Below are 23,509 nucleotides of genomic sequence, written 5' to 3'. Positions count from 1 at the left end.
TTTGTCCTTTGGTGGCTGGCTTATTTCACTGAGCATAATGGGAGGTTCATCCGTGTTGCAGTGTGTGTCAGAATTTCCTTCCTTTTTAACACTAAATAATATTCCTTTGTACGGACAGACCACATTTTGTTTACCCCTTCCATCTATGGACATTTGGTTTATTTCTACCTTTTGGCTATTGTGAGTGATGCTGCTGTGAGCATGGGTATACATGCTCTTACTCCTGACCCTTTGCAAAAGGTCCCTCCTGCATGAGCATCCAGGGCCCACTCAGCCACCGTTAGTGGGAGATGGGAGAAGGGAACCGTTCTCTTGCAGTGACTGCCAGGAGCCCACAGCCCTCTGGAATGTAGCAGGTTGCTGATAAAAAGGGCTGGAGTTCTTGGAAAGGGGCGTTCCTGGCTGCAAGTCCTACCTCCGTTTCCAGCCACCTTCTCTGCCAGGGGAATTTGAGTCAGCCACTCTTGGGAAGTGGTGAGCCTCTGATGAGCTGAGGGGAGATGGGGGAGTGTTTCTGTGTGATTCCAGCTGTCCCTGGGCAAGTCAGTGACAAAACCAGAGTGGAGTGGGACAGGGATCTGCTTAATTCGACATTTTGCTTCCTATGTGGAACAGAGTGGGCAGGTTGGGGCCTTCCTCCAGGCAGTGTTGGGCCCAGCCCTGGGGTGGGACTGTGGTTCTGCACCCCGATCAGCAGTGCAGGAATTAGAGTTGGAGCCTGCCTTCAGGAGACAGGGACATGTAAGAGGGATATGGGATCAGTGAGTCAAGGAAGGAGTCAGATGGTGACTGAGACTCCAGGAATTACACCATTCCTGAAAACCTGGGTCATTTTCTAGAATAACCAGATTCCTGGGGTGCCTAGGTGGCTCAGTCACTTAACCGGTCAACTCTTGATTTGGGCTCAGGTCACGATCCCAGGGTCCTGGAATCGAGCCCCTCGTTGGGCTCTGCACTGAGCAGGGAGTCTCCTTGAGATTCTCTCTCTCCCTCTTCCCCTCCACCCGCTTGTGCTCTCTCTCTCTCTCTCTCTCTCTCAAATAAATCTTTAAAAAAATAGAGTAACCAGATTCCCATGGATTTTGCCATGTTCAGGAAATCTGGCAGAGCTGGTAATTACAAAGTCTAACTGAGAAATGTCTTAAACATAACCTTCTGTTTCCCTTGAGTATTTGGGAGGAAGCTGTGGGTGCATTTTATGGGTAGGTGTTCCAAGCTCTTTCCTCTTTGGTTGGGACTGGGGGCCTTGATAAGTGTCAACAGTCCCACTTTTTTTTTTTTTTTTTTAAGATTTATTTATTTGAGAGAGAAAGCTCGAGAGCAAGCATGAGCAGGGGGAGGGGGAGGGAGAGGAAGAAGGCAGGCTCCCTGCTGAGCAGGGAGCCCAATGCGGGGCTCTATCCCAGGACCCTGGGATCATGACCTGAGCCAAAGCAGATGCTTAACTGATTGAGCCACCCAGGGCCCCACCCCCACCCCCCACCAGCCCCACTTCAATCTGTGTGGGGCTTTCTGCAGAAAGCAAAGCCTGACGTTACTCCTAGCCCCTTTTTCATCATGCTTCAAGGGCATCTTTCTCTTTGAATTATAGTGTCTACATTATTGAAAAGTCATTAACATGTTTATAAGCTCAGACCCAGTCATCCCACCCGAGGGTATTTTCCTAAGGAAATAGGACATTCCCCCCCTCCCCTTTTTCCTTTTTGGTATTATTACATGAAGCTATTCATTGTATTCACAACCGTGGAAAACTGAAAACAAAATAAACGCCCTGCAGTAGAAATGGGGTTACAATAACTTGGTGGACTATTATGTCATCATCAAATGATAAGGATGAAAATCGTGTAGCAGCGTGGAACTTGTTCATACTGAGAGTGACGCCTAGCATTGTGTGTGTCAGGATTTGTGTCTGTCATCTCTTGCTGTCTAACAAAGCAAGGAGATGAAGTTGTATGGGGTTTCTTCCTTTCAATTTTGGCTTCTACCATGTCTCATAATAGGTTTTAAGTGAAAATTATGCACATGCTATTCATTGGGTGCCTAACCAGAGGATGATGGGTCTGGGGGAGTCAGGTGGGGGTGACTATTAGGTCTCCTAGGCTTGCAAGCTTGACCTCTGCAGCCTGGACCTTGGGAAGAAGACGTCTGGAGAGAGTGACAACCACTGTGGGACATGTTTTAGCTCCATGGTGCTCTCTCTTCCTGTCACCTGGACAGAGGGTGGATGGGTCTCGATAGCAACGCAAATGGACCCGTGGCATTGGAGGGGTTGGTTGCTCCCCTCCGTAACCCAGCCAGCACGAGCTGACCATCCTGATATAGGAAGAGAGGACATCATGGGGACCCTTGTGTCCAACGACACTGCTGTCTGATTGATTTGAGTTGGGGTCACAGGTATATTTGTCTATCCCCCCAAGTTCCTCTTTGCAGGTTATTGCTGTTGCCGTAAACCAAAGGTTCTTTGTAATCTCCTTGCAAGATTTTGTGAGTTTGAAAGTGCTTCAGAATAAAAATTTAAATAAATACCCGGGGAAACCATGCTCTGCCTATGCATGGGACAGGGTAGGCACTGGAGGAAGGACATTCCCATGCAGGCTTTGGGGCCCTGGGCTGTGCCAGTGGGCGCTGGGCCTAAGTTACAGCTGCCTACCCAGCCGTGAGTGGGGCCAACTGCTGGGACAGGAGGGGCCTCAACACCCACACATCCTGCTGGAGGGAGAGCTGTGGCCCAGGTTATTGAATCCTGCCTCGTGGAAGAAAGTTGGGTCTTGCATGACTGTGGCCAGAATATCAGGGAAGGGGTTTGAACCTGCCCCAAGCAAATAAATGGGCCTCGTTCCAGGGGAAGCGTGGGCTGTGGAATAACCCTCCTCTGATGAGAGAAATTCCTTTCCTACTGCATGGGGACCTGCCTCCTCTCCGCGTTCCTACTCTCATTCTTTTATTCTTCCTGAACTCCCAAGCTTTTAAGACGCTGTTGGCTGCTCCCTCTGGCCCCCTCTGCCTGGGGTTTGTGCTCTGACCTGATCTTCGGCTCCCCAGGTGGGTCAGAAGCAGTGGGAAGCCCTCGGAGCTGGGTGAGCATCCATGTCTGCTCCTGCTGCTGGTCAGCCCCAGAGCTTCTGTCCCCTCATCCCCCTCGCATCCCCCGAGGCCGTGTAAGGATTCCATGAGGTGACTCAGGACAGGGCCTCATGCCCAGCGAACATGAATCGCTCAGAAACTGAGTTCCCCTCCCTGAGTTTCACCCTTTCCTTTAACAGCTGCAGAACTCTGATTAGCCAGAATTTGTGGGACCGTCAGTATCTAAGGCAGATGAAGCTGGTTGATGCTCCCTTCTTCCCCACCTCGTCCCAGTGCTGCCTCAGGCCTTGGTCTCGGGTGACAGCGAGGAGAGACGGGTCTGGTCCTGGGTGGGGCCGGGTGACTAATGACAGCCTGGTAGCCTAGCCCGGGGCTGGCTTCAGCATGGGCAGTGGTGGCTGGAAACCAGCCTGACGGCGTGCTGGCCTTCACTCACCACTCAGGCCACAAGTGACTGGTCAGATGTGGAGGATTTTGGTCCTCCTCGTGAAGACCCTTCACTTCCAGCCCCGGGCGATGGGGCCATGGTCCAGGTCCCACTGCTGGGGGAGGAGAAGGGAGAAGAGGCAGATGAGGCCCGCCATAAAGGGCTGCTTTTTCTGTCCTGGAGTGATTCAGCTCCGAGGGTGAGTGGCTGTCAGCAGCTAGAATGAATCGCCTATTTACTTGTTTCATTAAGAGGCTCCTTGCCCGTGGGAGAGGTTGCAGCCTTGCCCGCCCTTCGCGGGGAGGACGTGGTGTTTACAGAGCGGCCAGCTGGTGCAGGGTGCGGAGGTGGCTAATCCCTCATTAGGGAGCCAGGAGGGCCTGCAGCGTGCCAGCCCGTTCCTGGCCTGCTACTGCCCTAATGGCGGGGACAGTGGGTGGATGGACAAAAGGCTGGGCCAGCCAGGCAGTGAAAACAGGAAACCTAATCTTTTCAAGATAATCCAGGAGGAGGGGAGAAAGTGAAGAAGCGAAGAGCAGAAATGGACAGATGGCCCCTGTGGGGGAGGCGTCTTCCAGCGGCTGGGGCTTCTCAGAACTGGAAATTGCAGTGGGTCAGCAAAAAGTTGAGGGTGCTCTCATCTCCCAGGTCTGTCCCTGACGTTAGATGGTATTTTAGCAGGAAACCTCCTACCCCAGCCTCCCACCATGCCTCGAAAAACCATCCCCCGTTGCCTTGGCTGTGACCCTGCCCTGCTCTTGGGCATGGCCCCTGGCCCCCCTCCTCAGGTCAGCCAGTGGATGCACCAGATGTGTCTTCACAGGGCCCAAGCCGCCCTTGGCCTGGGGTCTGAGGCCATGCTTTCCAGGAAATCAGGCCTTCAGGACCACCCACACTGCTTTCTCAACCTTCTTGGGCTCTGCCCTGGTGGCAGAACAGCTCCCTGCTCCCCACTAGTTCTAAGTTCTTCCTCCCTTGTGTTTTCTGCCTGGCATTCTTCACCTGGACTGCCCCTCCACGTGTCTCCACCTGCCCAGATCCATGTATCCTCCAGGGTCCGGCTCCTGTGCCACCTTCTTCATGAGCTTCCTTTGTCCCACCCCGTATCCTTCTCTCGCCCTTGACTCGTCTCCCTCTTCTGACCTCTCCAGGCGGCCCTCATCCATGCCTCCTTCATGTGCTCTCCAGGCTCCTTTGGTCCTTGTGTGTGCACCCCGCCTGGCCTTCTGGAGCAGAGAGCTATCCTTGTCACTCCTTTCCCTGGGAGGACTCAGCCCTCTGGGCTGGCCACTGCCATGTGTATTTGGGTGAGGGGGTGATGCACAGAGGAGTAAGCTCACCTGCCACCCTCTCCTTGAGACTGGGCCCAGGCTCCCTTGTGAGCTCCAGGTCCAGCAGAGCTCACAGGGGCTCTGCTGTCCCCCACCCTTCTGGGTCCATGAAGCACTTCCATCCCCCAAGTGGGAACCATGGGGTCCCTCCCTTCCTCTGTCCAATGTGCTTCTGGAAAGGAGGAGGGTTGCCTTGAGGTTTTGCCTACGGTGAAGTGAGAGCCGTGTGTCAGGTTCGGGTGGGCTGTGCTGGGGGAATAACACCCTTGGAGAAGTGGGGTGCAGACAGCACCGGGGGGTGGGGTGGGGGAGTGGCTTCGGTTTCTGCCAGCCCCGGACGCCCGCTCTACGTGGATTTTTTTGGCTCAGTGGCTCCAGCTGTCTTTGAGGCAGCATCTGCTTCCCGGCCTGAAGTGCTGAGAGCCTGGGGATCTCGGAGCCTGAGGCCCTGGGAGGCCTGTGGCATCCTGAGGAGTGCTTTCCTTCCCAGGCCCTTGGAAAGCTTGACTCAACCTGGGGAGTCGGTGTGAGTGTGAACGTGTGTGAGCGTGTGTGTGTGTGTGTGTGTGTGTGCGCGTGCACCTGCGCCGGGCAGCCCACGTGTGGGGAGAGGAGCACTGGCTCTCGGCTGGGCGTTGGGCTGCCCCGCGTTTTCTTGGTGTCTCTGAGCCTTGTCTCTCAGATGAGGATGCTCACCTGCTCCTCGTGTACCTCTAAGAAGAGGAAATGAGAGCCTTGCGCTCTCCCATATGTGATGGCACGTCGCAGACGGGCTCTCGATACAGGCAGAGTGGCTCCCTTTCCACCCCGCTCCAGACCGTCAGCCTTCCTGACTTGCTGGGCCTCGTTGGGCTCAAGGAGAAGCTAGGTGATCAGGATCTTCAAACCCCCGGACTCCAGCTGGCAGAGGGCCTGGCAAGTTCTCCATCCTTCCAGGGCACAGTGGGGCTGTGTCATTAGCCTGGAGAGTCCGGGTTTGTTTCTAGGCCCCAATTCTAGGTGTTTCCACCCAGTTGCCCACATAGCAGTGACCAGGGGCACTGATCCCCTTCTTCCCCACCGCCACCGGGCACTGTGCTCACCTCCTCCTCGTTCCCTCTTCCCCAGGGAGCCCCGAGCCAGGCCCTGCCTCTTCCTGGCTTTCCCGAGGGCAGAGGCCCTGGTGCCTGGGACCCGCTGCCGCTCAAGGGCAGTGACAGGAGCACACTTGCCCTTATCTCGGCCACCAGCCTGGAGGCCCAGTTTATCTCTCCTGTCCACACAGTTAAAGGAAGCTGGTGCTGAAACGGCAAACGCTGGCCTGACTCCACAACAGGAAGACGGGCGTGGGCGCCCCCCTCCCCCCTCCGCCGGCATCGGCCACGGCTGACACACAGCAGTTGCTCCTGCTGGTCCCCGGGGCTCTTTTGTCCCGTGGCTGCCTCAGACGTGGTTTTTCAGACTGGCAGCTATACTTTTGACTGGATTACGTTTTTCCAGAGCTCTTTGTAGACTGTGCAATGGGTTGTTGGGGTGAACTGCCCGTGGCACCATGGACGTGGTGGAGGTGTTTGCTGCACCCTCCCACGCCGCCTGGGCAGGGCACGGGATGGACATTTTTCTCCTAAGGCTCATTTCCCACGTCCACCTCCGGGAAGATCAGATATCTCCTCAATCCAAGCTATCTTGTGAATGAGCCACATTCTCCCAGGGGAGGGCAGAGGCCAGGAGGAGAGCCTACTTTCCACCTTCCCATCCACTGTGATGCCATCAGTCTGCCTCCAAGAGGAGAGACTCCCTCCCAAACCTGGACAGAGCAGCCTTTGACGAGCCCAGGGCTGCTGCTGGGGGCTGGAGCCAGGCGTTCTCATCGATTTCTCGGATCCTCTTGGCCACAGGCACGGGGGCAGCCTCAGAGACCTTGCAGGCAGTCTGGGCCTCAGGGTCAGCTGGCTGGGCTGCCCCAGGAAGGGCGTGCCCAAGCAGGAGGTGGCCGAGCCTGCCCGGAGCTGTACTGAGGTCAGCTCCCCTCTGAGACATGTGGGTCCTGCTTAATGAAAGAAACAGTCTGGTGTCGTGCCTTTTCTGTGCCTGGATCCCGCTCTTCCCTTTAAATACAGAGGAGGACACCTGACCCTGACCCTGGGCGTCATTCGAGCCCAGAGTAGCATGCATTGTGATTATTCTGGGACTTCCTCTCTGTGCACCTCTGGGCTCACTCACTTGGTGGACCCCACCCTGCTTCTCAGACCCTGCCCGGGGCAGGCTGGCCAGGTCGGGTGGAGGGCGTGGGCTCTGCCAAAGCCAGGGCTGCCAGGCAGAGCCCGAACTGCAAGGCCCGGGCTCCCAGCTGTCACACCTGAGACTTGGACGGCATGGCCTGAGCGCCCTCCCGCCCAATCTGTCCTGGCAGCTGTTCAGGACTTTGTTTTGGAGGAAATCCCTATGGATCTGGAGGAGGCTGAGATGACCCCGGGCCTTACCTCTTGAGTGTATCCCACTGACGCCACTGTCTATTGGCAGTATGTCCAGCAGCTTGGGCGATGGGTAGGATCGCAGACCTGGGAGTCTGCAGTAAGGCATTCCAGGTGCCCTTGTGCCTTCCTGTATCCTAGCTTTTCCATCCGTGGGCAGCACTTTTCCAAGACTTGCCTCCTTTTCCAGCCTTTGCTATCTGGAAGCTTAGGGGCCAAATTCAGCTCATTTGACATGGTTAACACATCCCAGAGACCTAAAACCTTCTTTGGGCCTTTGGTTTTCTTCCCGGTGGTCTTATTTTCACACTGTTTAATTTCTTAAGGCTGCCTCAGATCCTTTTGGAAATAGATGGGTAGGGGCGCCTGGGTGGCTCAGTTGGTTAAGCGACTGCCTTCGGCTCAGGTCATGATCCTGGAGTCCCTGGATCGAGTCCCGCATCGGGCTCCCTGCTCGGCAGGGAGCCTGCTTCTGCCTCTGACCCTCCCCCCTCTCATGTGCTCTCTCTCTCTCATTCTCTCTGTCTCAAATAAATAAATAAAATCTTTAAAAAAAAAAAAAAAGGAAATAGATGGGTAGAAACCTACACAAACAAACTCCCCACCCAGCCTGGCATGCTCCCTTGCCCACATCCTGCTCTCCTTCTCTGGGACCTGGAGGCCTGCTGAAGTGGGGCCCCTCCTCGATTGGGGCAGGGTGGGGTGTGGTGTCGCCTTAGAAACTCTGCAGACCTCCTCCTTGGGCTCCCAAATGATTCATTTCCTTCCAATGTCCTATGCTGTTTTCCAGTAGAATCTCTGTTATGTGTGAATCAAGATCCTGGCTCATATTTTCTGCCGTGACTGATGTGATCTTTCCCTTTAGAAATATTCTTCCTGGGGGCGCCTGGGTGGCTCAGTTGGTTGAGCGACTGCCTTCAGCTTGGGTCATGATCCTGGAGTCCCGGGATCGAGTCCCGCGTCGGGCTCCCGTCCCGCGTCGGGCTCCCTGCTCAGCGGGGGGTCTGCTTCTCCCTCTGATCCTCTTCCCTCTCGTGCTCTCTGTCTCTCATTCTCTCTCTCTCAAATAAATAAATAAAATCTAAAAAAAAAAAAAAAAAGAAATATTCTTCCTGCAGGGCGCAAAGTCATTCTTTTATACTTGTTGGTACTTAGAGTGAGCAAATGTGTGTGAGTGTGTGTGTGTGCGCACGCGCGTGCATGCCCTATTGTCAGGTGCTGCACATGAAGCGAGCTAGGGAAGACATGCTTTTGTCTCATGGCATCTTGCCTGTGCTAGTGGGTTCTTAGCAGCATTTAAATGTCTGGGCGAAGATGAGGAGAAAAGTTCCTAATCTTCATAACAAATTTCTAGGTCCACGGTGATGGCAAGAAACAGCCAAGTTCTGAAACTGAGGAGAGGAAAGTGGTTGGGGCCTCTCTTTGTCATTTAGGCCAAGGAATAGCTCAGTCTGGCCTACCACTTGCTTTTATGAATAAAGTTTTATTGGAACACAGTACATGCATTAGTCCGTGCATGATATACGGCTGCTTTCACTCTGTAATGGCAAGTTTGAGTAGTAGTGGTAAATACTACATGGCTTGCAAAGCTGAAAATATTTACTAGCTGGCTGTTTGCAGGAAAAGTTTGCTGACCCCTGGTTTGGGATAGAACACAGAAGTGGAAGACCCCAGAATAGCATTCTTACATAAGAGTCTTTTTCTCTCCAGCAGCTTTGTCTTTTTAATTAGATTTAATATGGTTAGTCTCCTTAATACCACCTGAGGGGGGCCAGAAGGAGCAGGGTCCTGGAATTTGGGTTCGCGGGGTACAAACAGCTATCCCCTTGCCAGCAGAGGTTCCAGGGGTGTGTCTCCTGCATATTACCGCTCAGCCCAGAAACAGGGAGGGAGCTGTCAGCCGTCCTGTGGTCCAGCCCTCAGAGAGAGAACACGGAATTAGCATCTGAGCTGCCCTGTGGGACAGAAGGAAGAACATCTTGACTGTAAGCATGGTTAAACACTAGGATAAGCTGTCAGGGGAGTGTGAGAAATTCCCATCTGAAGAGAGCTTTGTAAAGGATAAATCATTCTCAAGTGTGTTTTCAGCTGCTTGGTGACGGGGCATTGGCCTCAATGGAATGGTCCCTGGAAGACAGTGTTTTGACCTTTCTGATTCAACAGTTCACCACCACCCATCCACCCCCACCACCCTGCCTTAAAGTAAACCCTTTGCTGGTCAGATCACAACACCACCAAGCTCCTTCAGAAAGACTTCCAAGGCCCTGAGTTATTGGAGATTTGGTTTCTGGAGTGGTTCTTGCACCAAAGAAATCTTCTAGAAGGCTGGACCACCTTGTGAGGTCCTCGTGTCTATGTGCTGAACCTCTGTCTGTCTCAGGTTACCATCAGCCTCAGGGCTTCTTTTCCCACGACTTTTGTCAGCCTTGTCACACAAATGATTGGGGGCACGGTGGTCAGGGTGGGTGGTTCCCAGCAGGTTCCGGTGAGAGAAAATCAGACTGAGAAGTTGTAGGAAGTTTCCAGGAGAGAGTGAATGAATGGAATGGGGCTTCCTTTTCCTCCAGGGCAGATGCCATTTACAGTCCTGGTAGACTGAGAAACATCCACCTGGGTTTGTCTGAGGCACCTTCTGGAGGCAGACTTGGAACCCCAACAGAGGCCAGTGGGAAGGTAGTAGGGTGGAGGTAGGGCAGAGTTGGCTTTGGCGAGAGCGGACTTCACCAGTCTCCTGGCATCACAACCAGGAGCCCTCCCCTTGAATTGTGTGTGTAGGTCTAAGTGGGTCCTCCAGCCACACACTTGCAAAGGAGTTTACTCTTGGCATGAATTCAAATCAGAAAGAGCCTCCCTGAGAAACAAGCAAATGGCTCAGTAAGCATCAACTGTATTTCTTTTTTTTTTTTTTAAGATTTTATTTATTTATTTGAGAGAGAGAGAATGAGAGAGAGCACATGAGAGAGGGGAGGGTCAGAGGGAGAAGCAGACTCCCTGCCGAGCAGGAAGCCCGATGCGGGACTCGATCCAGGGACTCCAGGATCATGACCTGAGCCGAAGGCAGTCGCTTAACCAACTGAGCCACCCAGGCGCCCGCATCAACTGTATTTCTTATCTTCTGCCTTGACTGCACAAGGAGCTGCTAGAAGCCACAGTGATAGCCAGTACTGATTGGATGGGCATCTGTGGAGTCAATGCTTTTTCTGCACCTATCGATATGATTGTGTGGGTTTTCTTGTTAAGTCTGTTAGGAATTTTGAGTGATTTTTGAGTGTTGAACCAGCCTTGCATCCCAGGGGATAAACTCTTAACTTGGTTGTGATATATTACTGTGTGTGTGTGTGTGTGAGTGTGTGCTGCCTTTCATTTACCAGTATTTTGTTGAGCACTTTTGTATCCAAGGTTCATGGCAGATACTGCTCTGTAGTTTTTTCTTGTACTGTCTTGGTTTCAATATGAGACTAATACTGGCCTCATAAAATGAGTTTAGAAGTAATCTTTCTATTTCCTGGAAGAGGTTGTAAAGAATATTATTTCTTTTTATTTATTTATTTTTTATTTTTGGGGGGTATTATTTCTTTTTAAATGTTTGGGAGTGAAACTGTCTGGACCTAGGGGGTTTTGTTTGTTTTTGTAGTTTTTCAACAGCAAATTTGATGTCTTTAGTAGACATAGGACTATTCAAGTTATCTATATCCTTTAATTTAATTAATTTTTTCAAGTTTTTTTTTTTTTAAGATTTATTGTTTATTTGAGAGAGAGTGTGGGGATAGGGGCAGGGAGAGAAGAAGAGAGAGAATATCAAGCAGACTCCCCGCTGAGCTCATTCCCACAACCCTGAGATCATGACCTGAACTGAAATCAAGAGTCAGATACTTAACCAACTGAGCCACCCAGGCATCCCTCAAGTTATCTGCTTCTTGAGTGAGTTCTGGTTATTTTTGTCTTTCAAGGAATCAGCCCGTTTCATCTATGTTGTCAAATTTATGTGCATAAAGTTGTTTGTAAGATTTCCTTTTTTTTTTAATAAAGATTTTTATTTATTGAGAGAGAGAGAGAATGATAGAGAGCATGAGAGGGAGGAGGGTCAGAGGGAGAAGAAGACTCCCTGCTGAGCAAGGAGCCCGATGCAGGACTCGATCCCGGGACTCCAGGATCATGACCTGAGCCAAAGGCAGTCGCTTAACCAACTGAACCACCCAGGCACCCTGTAAGATTTCCTTTTGATGTCTGTGGGATCCATAGCTATATTTCCTCTTTTATTCCTGATTTTACTAATTTGTGTGTCCTTTAGTTTTTTCTTGGTCAATCTGGCTTTATCAGTTTTATTGATCCCTCCCTACCACAAGAATCAGCTTTTGTTTTCAATTATTTTTCTGGGTTTTTTGTTTTCAGTTTTATTGTTTTCTGCCTTTATTATTTCTTTCTTATAGGTTTATTTTGCTCTTTTCATCTTTAAAGATGGAAACTTAAATTATTGACTTGAGACCTTTTTGTTTTTTAAGATTTTATTTATTTATTTGAGAGAGTGCGAGAGAGAGAGCATGAGCAGGACAGACTCCCCGCTGAGCAGGGAGACCAACCTGGGGCTCAATCCTAGGACCCTGGGATCATGACTTGAGCTGAAGGCAGATGCTTAACCGACTGAGCCACCCAGGTGCCTGAGACCTTTCTTTTCTAATATAAGCATTTGATACTATAAATTTTCCTCTGGGCATTACTTTAGCTACATACTACGTATTTTCATATGTTGTATTTTTATCTTAATGTCCTTTAAACCATTTACCAGTTTCCCTCGGGACTGCCTCTTTGACCTGTGGATCATTTAGTAGTGTCTTGTTTAATTTCCAAATATTTGGGATTTTTCGAGATGTCATTCTGTTACTCATTTTTTTTTAATTTTATTTATTTTTTTTAATTTTTTATTCTTATGTTAATCCCCATAAATTACATCATTAGTTTTAGATGAAGTGTTCCATGATTCATTGTTTGTGCATAACACCCAGTGCTCCATGCCGAATGTGCCCTCCTCAATACCCACCACCAGGCTAACCCATCCTCCCACCCCCCTCCCCTCTAGAACCCTCAGTTTGTTTTTCAGAGTCCATCGTCTCTCATGGTTCGTCTACCCCTCCGATTTCCCCCACTTCATTCTTCCCCTCCCACTACCTTCTTCTTCTTCTTTTTTTTTCTTAACATATATTGCATTATTTCTTTCAGAGGTACAGATCTAAGATTCAACAGTCTTGCACAATTCATAGCGCTTACCAGAGCACATACCCTCCCCAGTGTCTATCAACCAGTCACCCCATCCCTCCCACCCCACCCCCCACTCCAGCAACCCTCAGTTTGTTTCCTGCAATTAAGAATTCCTCATATCAGTGAGATCATATGATACATGTCTTTCTCTGTTTGACTTATTTCACTCAACATAATACCCTCCAGTTCCATCCACGTCGTTGCAAATGGCAAGATCTCATTCCTTTTGATGGCTGCATAATATTCCATTGTATATATATAACACATCTTCTTTATCCATTCATCTGTCGATGGACATCTTGGCTCTTTCCACAGTTTGGCTATTGTGGACATTGCTGCTATAAACATCGGGGTGCACGTACCCCTTCGGATCCCTACTTTTGTATCTTTGGGGTAAATACCCAGTAGTGCAATTGCTGGATCATATGGTAGCTCTATTTTCACCTTTTTGAGGAACCTCCATACTGTTTTCCAGAGTGGCTGCACCAGCTTGCATTCCCACCAACAGTGTAGGAGGGTTCCCCTTTCTCTGCATCCCCACCAGCATCTGTCGTTTCCTGACTTGTTAATTTTAGCCATTCTGACTGGTGTGAGGTGGTATCTCACTGAGGTTTTGATTTGGATTTCCCTGATGCCGAGCGATATCGAGCACTTTTTCATGTGTCTGTTGGCCATTTGGATGTCTTCTTTGGAAAAATGTCTGTTCATGTCTTCTGCCCATTTCTTGATTGGATTCTTTGTTCTTTGGGTGTTGAGTTTGATGAGTTCTTTTTTTTTTTTAAAGATTTTTTTTTTTTTTTTTTTTATTCATGAGAGACAGAGCGAGAGAGAAAGGCAGAGGGAGAAACAGGCTCCCAAGGAGCAGGGAGCCCGATGCGGGACTCGATCCCAGGACCCTGAGATCATGACCTGAGCCGAAGGCAGACGCTTAACCATCTGAGCCACCCAGGCGCCCGAGTTTGATGAGTTCTTTATAGATTTTGGATACTAGCCCTTTATCTGATATGTCAATTGCAAATATCTTCTCCCATTCTGTCGGTTGTCTTTTGGTTTTGTTGACTGTTCCCTTTGCTTTGCAAAAGCTTTTTATCTTGATGAAGTCCCAATAGTTCATTTTTGCCCTTGCTTCCCTTGCCTTTGGCCATGTTTCTAGGAAGAAGTTGCTTCGGCTGAAGTCAAAGAGGTTGCTGCCTGTGTTCTCCTTTAGGATTTGGATGGACTCCTGTCTCACATTGAGGTCTTTCAACCATTTGGAGTCTATTTTTGTGTGTGGTGTAAGGAAATGGTCCAATTTCATTCTTCTGCATGTGGCTATCCAATTTTCCCAACACCATTTGTTGAAGAGACTGTCTTTTTTCTATTGGAGATTCTTTCCTGCTTTGTCAAAGATGAGTTGACCATAGAGTTGAGGGTCCATTTCTGGGCTCTCTATTCTGTTCCATTGATCTATGTGTCTGTTTTTGTGCCAGTACCATGCTGTCTTGATGATGACAGCTTTGTAATAGAGCTGGAAGTCCAGAATTGTGATGCCACCGGCTTTGCTTTTCTTTTTCAACATTCCTCTGGCTATGCGGGGTCTTTTCTGGTTCCATACAAATTTTAGGATGATTTGTTCCATTTCTTTGAAAAAAGTGGATGGTATTTTGATGGGGATTGCATTGAATGTGTAGATTGCTCTAGGTAGCATTGACATCTTCACAATATTTGTTCTTCCAATCCATGAGCATGGAACGTTTTTCCATTTCTTTGTGTCTTCCTCCATTTCTTTCATGAGTATTTTATAGTTTTCTGAGTACAGATCCTTTGTCTCTTTGGTTAGATTTATTCCTAGGTATCTTATGGTTTTGGGTGCAATTGTAAATGGGATCGACTCCTTAATTTCTCTTTCTTCTGTCTTGTTCGTATATAGGAATGCCACTGACTTCTGTGCATTGATTTTATATCCTGCTACTTTACTGAATTCCTGTATGAGTTCTAGCAGTTTTGGGGTGGAGTCTTTGGGGTTTTCCACATAAAGTATCATATCATCTGCAAAGAGTGAGAGTTTGACTTCTTCTTTGCCAATTTGGATGCCTTTGATTTCTTTTTGTTGTCTGATTGCTGTGGCTAGGACTTCCAATACTATGTTGAATAGCAGTGGTGATAGTGGACATCCCTGCCGCGTTCCTGACTTTAGGGGGAAAGCTCTCAGTTTTTCCCCATTGAGAATGATATTCGCTGTAGGTTTTTCATAGATGGCTTTTATGATATTGAGGTATGTACCCTCGATCCATATACTCTGAAGAGTTTTGATCAAGAAAGGATGCTGTACTTTGTCGAAAGCTTTTTCTGCATCTGTTGAGAGGATCATATGATTCTTGTTCTTTCTTTTGTTAAATGTATTGTATCACATTGATTGATTTGCGGATGTTGAACCAACCTTGCAGCCCAGGGATAAATCCCACTTGGTCGTGGTGAATAATCCTTTTAATGTACTGTTGGATCCTATTGGCTAGTATTTTGGTGAGAATTTTTGCATCCATGTTCATCAGGGATATTGGTCTCTAATTCTCCTTTTTGATGGGGTCTTTGTCTGGTTTTGGGATCAAGGTAATGCTGGCCTCATAAAATGAGTTTGGAAGTTTTCCTTCCATTTCTATTTTTTTGGAACAGTTTCAGAAGAATAGGTATTAATTCTTCTTGAAATGTTTGGTAGAATTCCCCTGGGAAGCCATCTGGCCCTGGGCTTTTGTTTTTTGGGAGATTTTTGATGACTGCTTCAATTTCCTTAGTGGTTATAGGTCTGTTCAGGTTTTCTATTTCATCCTGGTTCAGTTTTGGTAGTTGATACATCTCTAGGAATGCATCCATTTCTTCCAGGTTATCTAATTTGCTGGCATAGAGTTGCTCATAATATGTTCTTATAATTGTTTGTATTTCTTTAGTGTTGGTTGTGATCTCTCCTCTTTCATTCATGATTTTGTTGATTTGGGTCATTTCTCTTCTCTTTTTGATAAGTCTGGCCAGGGGTTTATCAATCTTGTTAATTCTTTCAAAGAACCAGCTCCTAGTTTCGTTGATCTGTTCTACTGTTCTTTTAGTTTCTATTTCATTGATTTCTGCTCTGATCTTTATGATTTCTCTTCTCCTGCTGGGTTTAGGCTTTATTTGCTGTTCTTTCTCCAGCTCCTTTAGGTGTAGGGTTAGGTTGTGTACTTGAGACCTTTCTTGTTTCTTGAGAAAGGCTTGTATTGCTATATACTTTCCTCTTAGGACTGCCTTTGCTGCATCCCAATTATTTGGAATAGTTGTGTTTTCATTTTCATTGGTTTCCATGTATTTTTTTAATTCTTCTTTAATTTCCTGGTTGACCCATTCATTCTTCAGTAGGATGCTCTTTAACCTCCATGTATTTGAGTTCTTTCTGACTTTCCTCTTGTGATTGAGTTCTAGTTTCAAAGCATTGTGGTCTGAAAATAGGCAGGAAATGATCCCAGTCTTTTGGTACCGGTTGAGACCTGATTTATGACCTAGGATGTGATCTGTTCTGGAGAATGTTCCATGGGGACTAGAGAAGAATGTGTATTCCGTTGCTTTGGGGTGGAATGTTCTGAATATGTCTGTGAAGTCCATTTGGTCCAGTGTGTCATTTAAAGTCTTTATTTCCTTGTTAATCTTTTGCTTAGATGGTCTGTCCATTTCAGTGAGGGGGGTGTTAAAGTCCCCCACTATTATTGTATTGTTGTCGATGTGTTTCTTTGCTTTTGTTATTAATTGCCTTATATAATTGGCTGCTCCCATGTTAGGGGCATAGATATTTACAATTGTTAGATCTTCTTGTTGGATAGATCCTTTAAGTAGGATATAATGTCCTTCCTCATCTCTTATTACAGTCTTTGGTTTAAAATCTAATTTGTCTGATATAAGGATTGCCACCCCAGCTTTCTTTTGGTGTCCATTAGCATGGTAAATGGTTTTCCACCCCCTCACTTTCAATCTGGGGGTGTCTTTGGGTCTAAAATGAGTCTCTTGCAGACAGCATATCGATGGATCTTGTTTTTTAATCCAATCTGATAGCCTGTGTCTTTTGATGGGGGCATTTAGCCCATTTACATCCAGGGTAACTATTGAAAGATAGGAATTTAGTGCCATTGTATTGCCTGTAAGGTGACTGTTACCGTATATTGTCTGGGTTCCTTTCTGGTCTATGTTGCTTTTAGGCTCTCTCTTTGCTTAGAGGACCCCTTTCAAGATTTCCTGTAGGGCTGTTTTCGTGTTTGCAAATTCCTTTAGTTTTTGTTTGTCCTGGAAGCTTTTTATCTCTCCTTCAATTTTCAATGACAGCCTAGCTGGATAGAGTATTCTTGGCTGCATATTTTTCTCATTTAGTGCTCTGAATATATCCTGCCAGTCCTTTCTGGCCTGCCAGGTCTCTGGGGATAGGTCTGTTGCCAATCTAATGTTTCTACCCTTGTAGGTTACATATCTCTTCTCCCGAGCTGCTTTCAGGATTTTCTCTTTGTCTATGAGACTCGTAAGTTTTACTATTAGATGTTGGGGTGTTGACCTATTTTTATTGATTTTGAGAGGGGTTCTCTGTGCTTCCTGGATTTTCATGCCTGTTTCCTTCCCCAAATTAGGGAAGTTCTCTGCTATAATTTGCTCCATTATACCTTCTGCCCCTCTCTCTCTTTCTTCTTCTTCTGGGATCCCAATTATTCTAATGTTGTTTCGTCTTATGGTATCGCTTATCTCTCGAATTCTGCCGTCGTGATCCAGTAGTTGTTTATCTCTCTTTTTCTCAGCTTCTTTATTTTCCATCATTTCATCTTCTATATTACTGATTCTCTCTTCTGCCTCATTTATTCTAGCAGTTAGCGCCCCCATTTTTTATTGCACCTCATTAATAGCCTTTTTGATTTCTACTTGGTTGGATTTTAGTTCTTTTACTTCTCCAGAAAGGTTTTCTCTAATAACTTCCATATTTTTTTCAAGCCCAGCTAGTATCTTTAAAGTGATGATTCTGAACTCTAGATCTAACATCGTACTAATGTCCGTATTGAGTAGGTCCCTGGCAGTTGGTACTACCTCTTGTTCTTTTTGTTGAGGTGATTTTTTCCGTCTTGTCATTTTGTGCAGAGGAGAATAGATTAATGAGAGAACAAAATGCTAGCAGAGTAACAACGTCCCCAGAAAATATACTCTAAACAAATCAGAAAAGACCTGAAGCAGTGGGAAAAGAAAGGGAAAGAGAGAAAAAAAGAAAAAGATAAAAACAAAAACAAACAAAACAACAACAACAACAAAAAAACCAGAATGTGATCAAATATGATCAGGCTGGTATATAGATCAGTGCCACACACTAGATTTGGGGTGTATTTTGGTCTTTTAGAAGAAAGTGCCTCCCAAAATTTTAAAGAAAAACTTATATATGTACAAAAATAAGGGTTGATATGATGAAGGGACGGAATATGACTGTAAAGATGGAAATTATAAAAAATTTTATAAAAGGAATTGGTAAGAAGTTGTTTGAAAAAAGAAAGAAGAGGATTTAAAAAAAGAAAAAAAGAAAAGAAAAAAAAAGGGGGAGAGAATGTGATCAGGCAGGGGAATAGAAAACACCATATACTAGAGATTTAGGGTGTATTTTAATCTGTTAGAAGAAACTATCTCAAAATTTTAAAGAGAGAACAACTTATATATATAAACCAAAAATACGGGTAACTATTATGAAGGGATAGAATATGACTCTAAAAATGAAAAATAATTTTTTTTTTTTAAAAAAGGGATTGATAAGGGGCGCCTGGGTGGCTCAGTTGGTTAAGCAACTGCCTTCGGCTCAGGTCATGATCCTGGAGTCCCGGGATCGAGTCCCACATCGGGCTCCCTGCTCAGCAGGGAGTCTGCTTCTCCCTCTGACCCTCCTTCCTCTCATGCTCTCTGTCTCTCATTCTCTCTCTCTCTCAAATAAATAAAATCTTTAAAAAAAAAAAAGGGATTGATAAGATGTTGGTTGAAAAAGGGAAAAAGAAAAATTCAAAAAGAAAAAAAGATAGTTAAAAAAAAATTAACTTTGAAAGACTAAAGAATCATGGTAAAAAAGCCATGAATTCTAGGTGCAGTATTCCCCTAGCGCTGGAGTTCTGCCGTTCTCATTGATCGGTAAACTTGGTCTTGGCTGGCTGTTCTCGCTGATCTTCTGGGGAGGGGCCTGTTGCCGTGGTTTCCAAATGTTTCTGCCGGAGGCGGAATTGCCCCGCCTTTGCCCCCTCCCGGCTAAGTAATCTGCTCGGGTTTGCTCTCCGGGGCTTTTGTTCCCTGCGAGCTTTCTGTACAGCTTTGGAGGCGGAGAGTGAAAATGGCGGCCTCCCAATCTCTGCCCCGGAGGAGCCGAGAACTCGGGCCCCGCTTCTCAGTGAGCCCCCAGAGAAAAGCCGTCAGTCACTCCCGTCTCCCCAGTCTCTGGCCGCACTCCGTGCTCACCCGGCCTGTGACCGCGCGTTTCTATCTCCGGCACCCGACCCCGGGTGGAGTCTCCAAACCCAGCAGATCCCTGCGGCGCACTCCCGCGCGGCTCCTCCCGGGGGAGGAAGGGGAGTCTCCCCGGATCTGCTGCTTGTTGGGTCCCTGCTGGAGGAGCAGTGGCCCAACTGTGCCGTGGATCACGGTTTATGGCATCCCCGAGCTGAGAGCCCGCGCCTGGGCTCCGCCTCTGCAGCCGGCTTCCCTGCTCCGATACCTGGGAGCTCTGCCACACTCAGGCACCCCCGGTCTTTCTGTGACCCCGAGGGTCCTGAGACCACACTGTCCCGGAGGGTTCCACCCCCCCCCGCTTAGCCACCAGAGTGACGTCCCTCGGCGGAGCAGACTTTTAAAAGTTCCGATTTTGTGCTCCGCGGCTCTATCACTTCCCAGAAGCGGCCGACGGAGGCCCCTCCCCCATCGTCTATCCTCCTAAATTTCGAATATCTCCTCGGATTCACTTCTCCGCACGTCCTACCTTCCAGAAAGTGGTCGCTTTTCTGTTCAGAGAGTTGTTGCTATTCTTTTCTTTGATCTCCTGTTGAGTTTGTAGGTGTTCAGAATGGTTTGATCCCTATCCAGCTGAATTCCTGAGACCAGACGAAATCCAGGTCTCCTACTCCTCCGCCATCTTGCTCCGCCCCCTGTTACTGATTTTTAATTTCGTTATGGTCAAAGCCACATGAATTTGTTTCCTATTGCTGCCATAATAAACTTCCATAAACTTAAGTGGCTTAAAAACAACGCAGATTTTTTTTTTAAGATTTTATTCATTTATTTGAGAGAGAGAGCACAAGCAGGGGGAGGGGTAGAGGGAGAGGGAGAAGCAAATTCCCCACTGAGCAGGGAGCCTGACGTGGGGCCAGTTGCAGGACCCTGGGACCATGACCTGAGCTGAAGGCAGACGCTTAACCAACTGAGCCACCCAGGCGCCCCGCAACACAGATTTATTATTTTACAGTTCTGAAGGTCACAAATTCAAAATGCGTCTTATAGGCTAAGTCTTAGTTTTCTTTCATCTGAGGTAGTTTTTATTTTGCCTTCATTTTTGAAGGATATTTCCACTGGGTAAAGCATTCTGGGTTGGCGGGGTTTTTTTTTTTTAATCCATTTTCCTTTTTTTTTTTTATTTGAGAGAGAGAGCACATGCATGAACAGGAGAAGGGGCAGAGGAAGAAGCAGACTCCCCACTGAGCAGGGAGCCCGGCATGGGGCTCCATCCCAGGGCTCTGGGATCATGACCTGAACCGAAGGCAGACGCTTAACCGACTGAACCACTCAGGTGCCCGTGACAGTTCTTTTTATGTAGCACTTTATTACCATTATTATTATTATACTCTCCTCTGACCTCTGTAATGGTAGGTGAGACATCTATAATCATTTGAATCTTTGTTTCCCTATATGTAATATGTTGGTTTTTTTACTGGCTTCTTTCAAGATTTTTTATCTTTGGTTTTTAGCACTTTGATTTTGATGTGTCTGGTAGTGGTTTTCGTTGTTTGGGGTTCACTGTATTTCTTGGATTTGTACATTTATGACCCTCCCCTAATTTGGGAATTAGTCAGCTATGATTTCTACAAATATTTTTTTTGTTCCAGTCTCTTTTTTGGGACTCTTGTGACATGAACATTAGATGTTTTGACGTCGGACAGATCCTTGAGTTTCTGCTCCAATTTTTTCTTACTCTGTTTTCTTTCTGTTGTTTAGATGGATAATTTCTATTGATCTGTGTTTAAGTTCACTGACTCTGCTGTCATCTCCATTCTGATATTGAATTCCTCTCCACGAAATTTCTTATAGGTGTTATTTTTTGTTCTAAAATTTCTGTTCGGTTATTTTGTTATAGCTTCTGTTTCTTCGCTGAGGACTCCTTTTCTTTCCATTTGCTTCAAGAGTCTTTGCCATTACTTCTTGGAGCATGATTCTAATGTTACTCTGATTATTCCAACATTTGGGTCATCTGGGGGTTGATGTTTGTTGGTTGCCTTTTCCTTTAACAACTTCGGTTTCCGAGTTCTTTGTTGAGTAATTTTGGATTGTATCCTGGACAGTTTGAATGTTATGTTACGAGACTCTGGAAATGTTGATGGAGTTGTTTAAACAGCCAGTCAACCCAGTTGGATTCAGACCTCACATCCTAGCCCACTTTCTGTGGCCTCTGGTTCCACCGCCCACCCTGCTGTGCACCAGCTGGGGGTCAGTCTGCAAGCTGGGCAGTAGTAACAGTTCTCACCCCTGTGGTTCAGGTCCCAAACCTGTCCTGGGCTGAATGCAAGTGGTTTCACACATAGGCAGCTTGGGGGTGAGCCAAGGGCTTCACACACAGACTTGAAGGATCCTTTCTCCAGCTCCTTCCTCTCCCCAATCTGTCCCACACTCTCTACTTCCCCAGGTCCTGACTAGAAAGCTGGGCTCCACCCTCCCCATGCTGTCACCGTACCGGTGGCAACAGGGACTCTGCTTCTTTGATGGCACTCGCCTAGTATAGAGTGGAGAGGGCACAGGACTCCACCCCAGGGGTCCCTGCTGCTGTGTCTGTGGGAAGGGGAAAGGGTGCCTCGCTTTTGATGGTGTTCATCTGGAGCACAGTAGGTGAGATTAAAAGAGTTTAATTCACTGGATCCCTCCTTCAGGGTCCTTTGTGCAGAGAAAGGAGGCTTTTCTGTTGTTTGGGGTTTTTTTTTTTTCTTTCTGTCTGTGCCTGTTGACACTTTTGGGCTACTCTAGTGCCCAAGCTGGGATAGATGGGACGCAGAAACTCCCAACTCTTCCGTGTGATACTACAGTGGTTTGTCCAAACCCATGCACTCCACAACACCAAGAGCAAACCCCAACACAAACTACGGGCTTCGGGGGGTGATGGCATATCCATGCAGCTTCATCAGCTGTGACAGATGCACCCCTCTGGTGGGGAATGTTAATAATGGGCGAAGCTGGGCATGAGTAGGGCTGGGGGCCTGTGGAAAATCTGTAGCTTCCTTTCAGTTTTGCTAGGAACCTGAAACTGCTGTAAAAGAAATAAAGGTTATATAACAAACAGAAAACCCGAGAAGGCCCTTCTGGGGTGTACTTCCAGTTCCAAAATGCCCACCCGGTGCCCCTGCTCTTAGCTGCCTTTCTGAGTCCCGTGATGGCTATTTCCTATGTTTGGTCCAGAATTTGTAGTTGTGGTGAGTGGGAAAACATGGAGTGCACTTGCTCCGTCTCACCTGGAACTGGAAGTTCAAGCTTCTGCCTTTGAATTTCCTTCTTTCTGTGTGTGGTGGTGTTCCCTGGGGTTGGCCCCTATCCTTAGACATCATTTAGAGGGGTGCAACCTGTGCTGGTCACCTCTGCCTTCCGCAGTAACTTGCCCCCAAGCCCGACCCCACGGACACGTGTACTGCAGATCAGGCCCAGACCTTCTGGTGGTGTCCCCCACCAGCCTTAGCAGCTTCCAATTTGTGATGCCCCAGAAGCACCTCTTTGCTTCTTGTCGGTTTACTCAGCAGTTTCCGACCCTGGTTTGCTCAGTCCCTGCTCTGCTTCAAGCCCTTCTGTTGATTTCTGTGGCCCCACTCAGAGGTTCTTACAGGGTAGGTATAGCTGCCTGCATTTCTAGAAAGAGAAAGGCTTCCAGCTATAAATGCATGGAAATCTTTGGCAAGATCGGGAATTCCTGGCCAGAGGATCCCAGAAATTGCCTCCCCACTGCCGCCTGTCCTGCCTGCCAAGACCTGCCTTCCCACCAGCCTGCTCCCCAGCCCTGCATCCAGCTGTCATTCCCTAGAGCACCCACCCTGTGCAGTTGTCATGGACACATAGCATTCCTTCGGGGAATGTGCTCCGTCATGGTGTGGGGTTCCAGCTTCTCTGTAGCGGGGGCCACCGGTGGAGTGGGCAGCACAGCATCCAGAACCATCTGACGGGACAGATGGCATCAGGCAAGCTATTGTTTTCCCATTTGTCAAAGGGAGTGACCCTGGGAACTTACAGCACTGTGCTGGGATTAGCAGTGAGGTCTGTAACAGCCTGGCACACTGTGGGTGCCCGGGAATGGGGAAGGAGGGGTTTTGTTTCTGAGATGATTTCCCTGCTCCTCTTCCGTATAGGAACCAACAGCACCTGCTGAGTGGAGCTGTGGGATGGAGGGGTGCTGTGGACTCAGGCTGCCTCGTGTGGAGGCTGCACTGGCTGTGTTCTCCCCACCCCTTCCCGCCGCGGGAGTGGAATCCAGCAGGAATGCACGTTGCGTTCTTCCCTGGATACTTGGGCCACCTGCACCATCTGGTGGGGCTCATGGAGCATGGGGCCTGCGAGTTATGTCCCCACCCACGCCTGCTCCCACATTTATGCCCCATTTTCAGAGGGAGAATCTGACCCCTGGCTGGAGCTGCAGGTGGGGGAAGGAAGCCCAGGCGAGTTCGTAAGTCTTTGAGGGTCTTCCTGTCCTCTTTCTGGACCCTTCCTGCTTTCCT

General features: G+C 48.0%; 1 protein-coding gene across 3 annotated transcripts in view; it reads left to right on the top strand.

The window, feature by feature from the left end:
* BCR (BCR activator of RhoGEF and GTPase) overlaps window positions 1–23,509 on the top strand; it is a 127,960-nt gene that overhangs the window by 26,723 nt on the left and 77,728 nt on the right. The gene's annotated exons all lie outside the window — the stretch shown is intronic.

Source organism: Neomonachus schauinslandi, chromosome 14 (assembly GCF_002201575.2).
Source record: "Neomonachus schauinslandi chromosome 14, ASM220157v2, whole genome shotgun sequence".
NCBI lineage: Eukaryota > Metazoa > Chordata > Mammalia > Carnivora > Phocidae > Neomonachus > Neomonachus schauinslandi.
The sequence above is the reverse complement of the archived record's forward strand: the minus strand, read 5'-3'. Positions and strand labels throughout refer to the sequence as shown.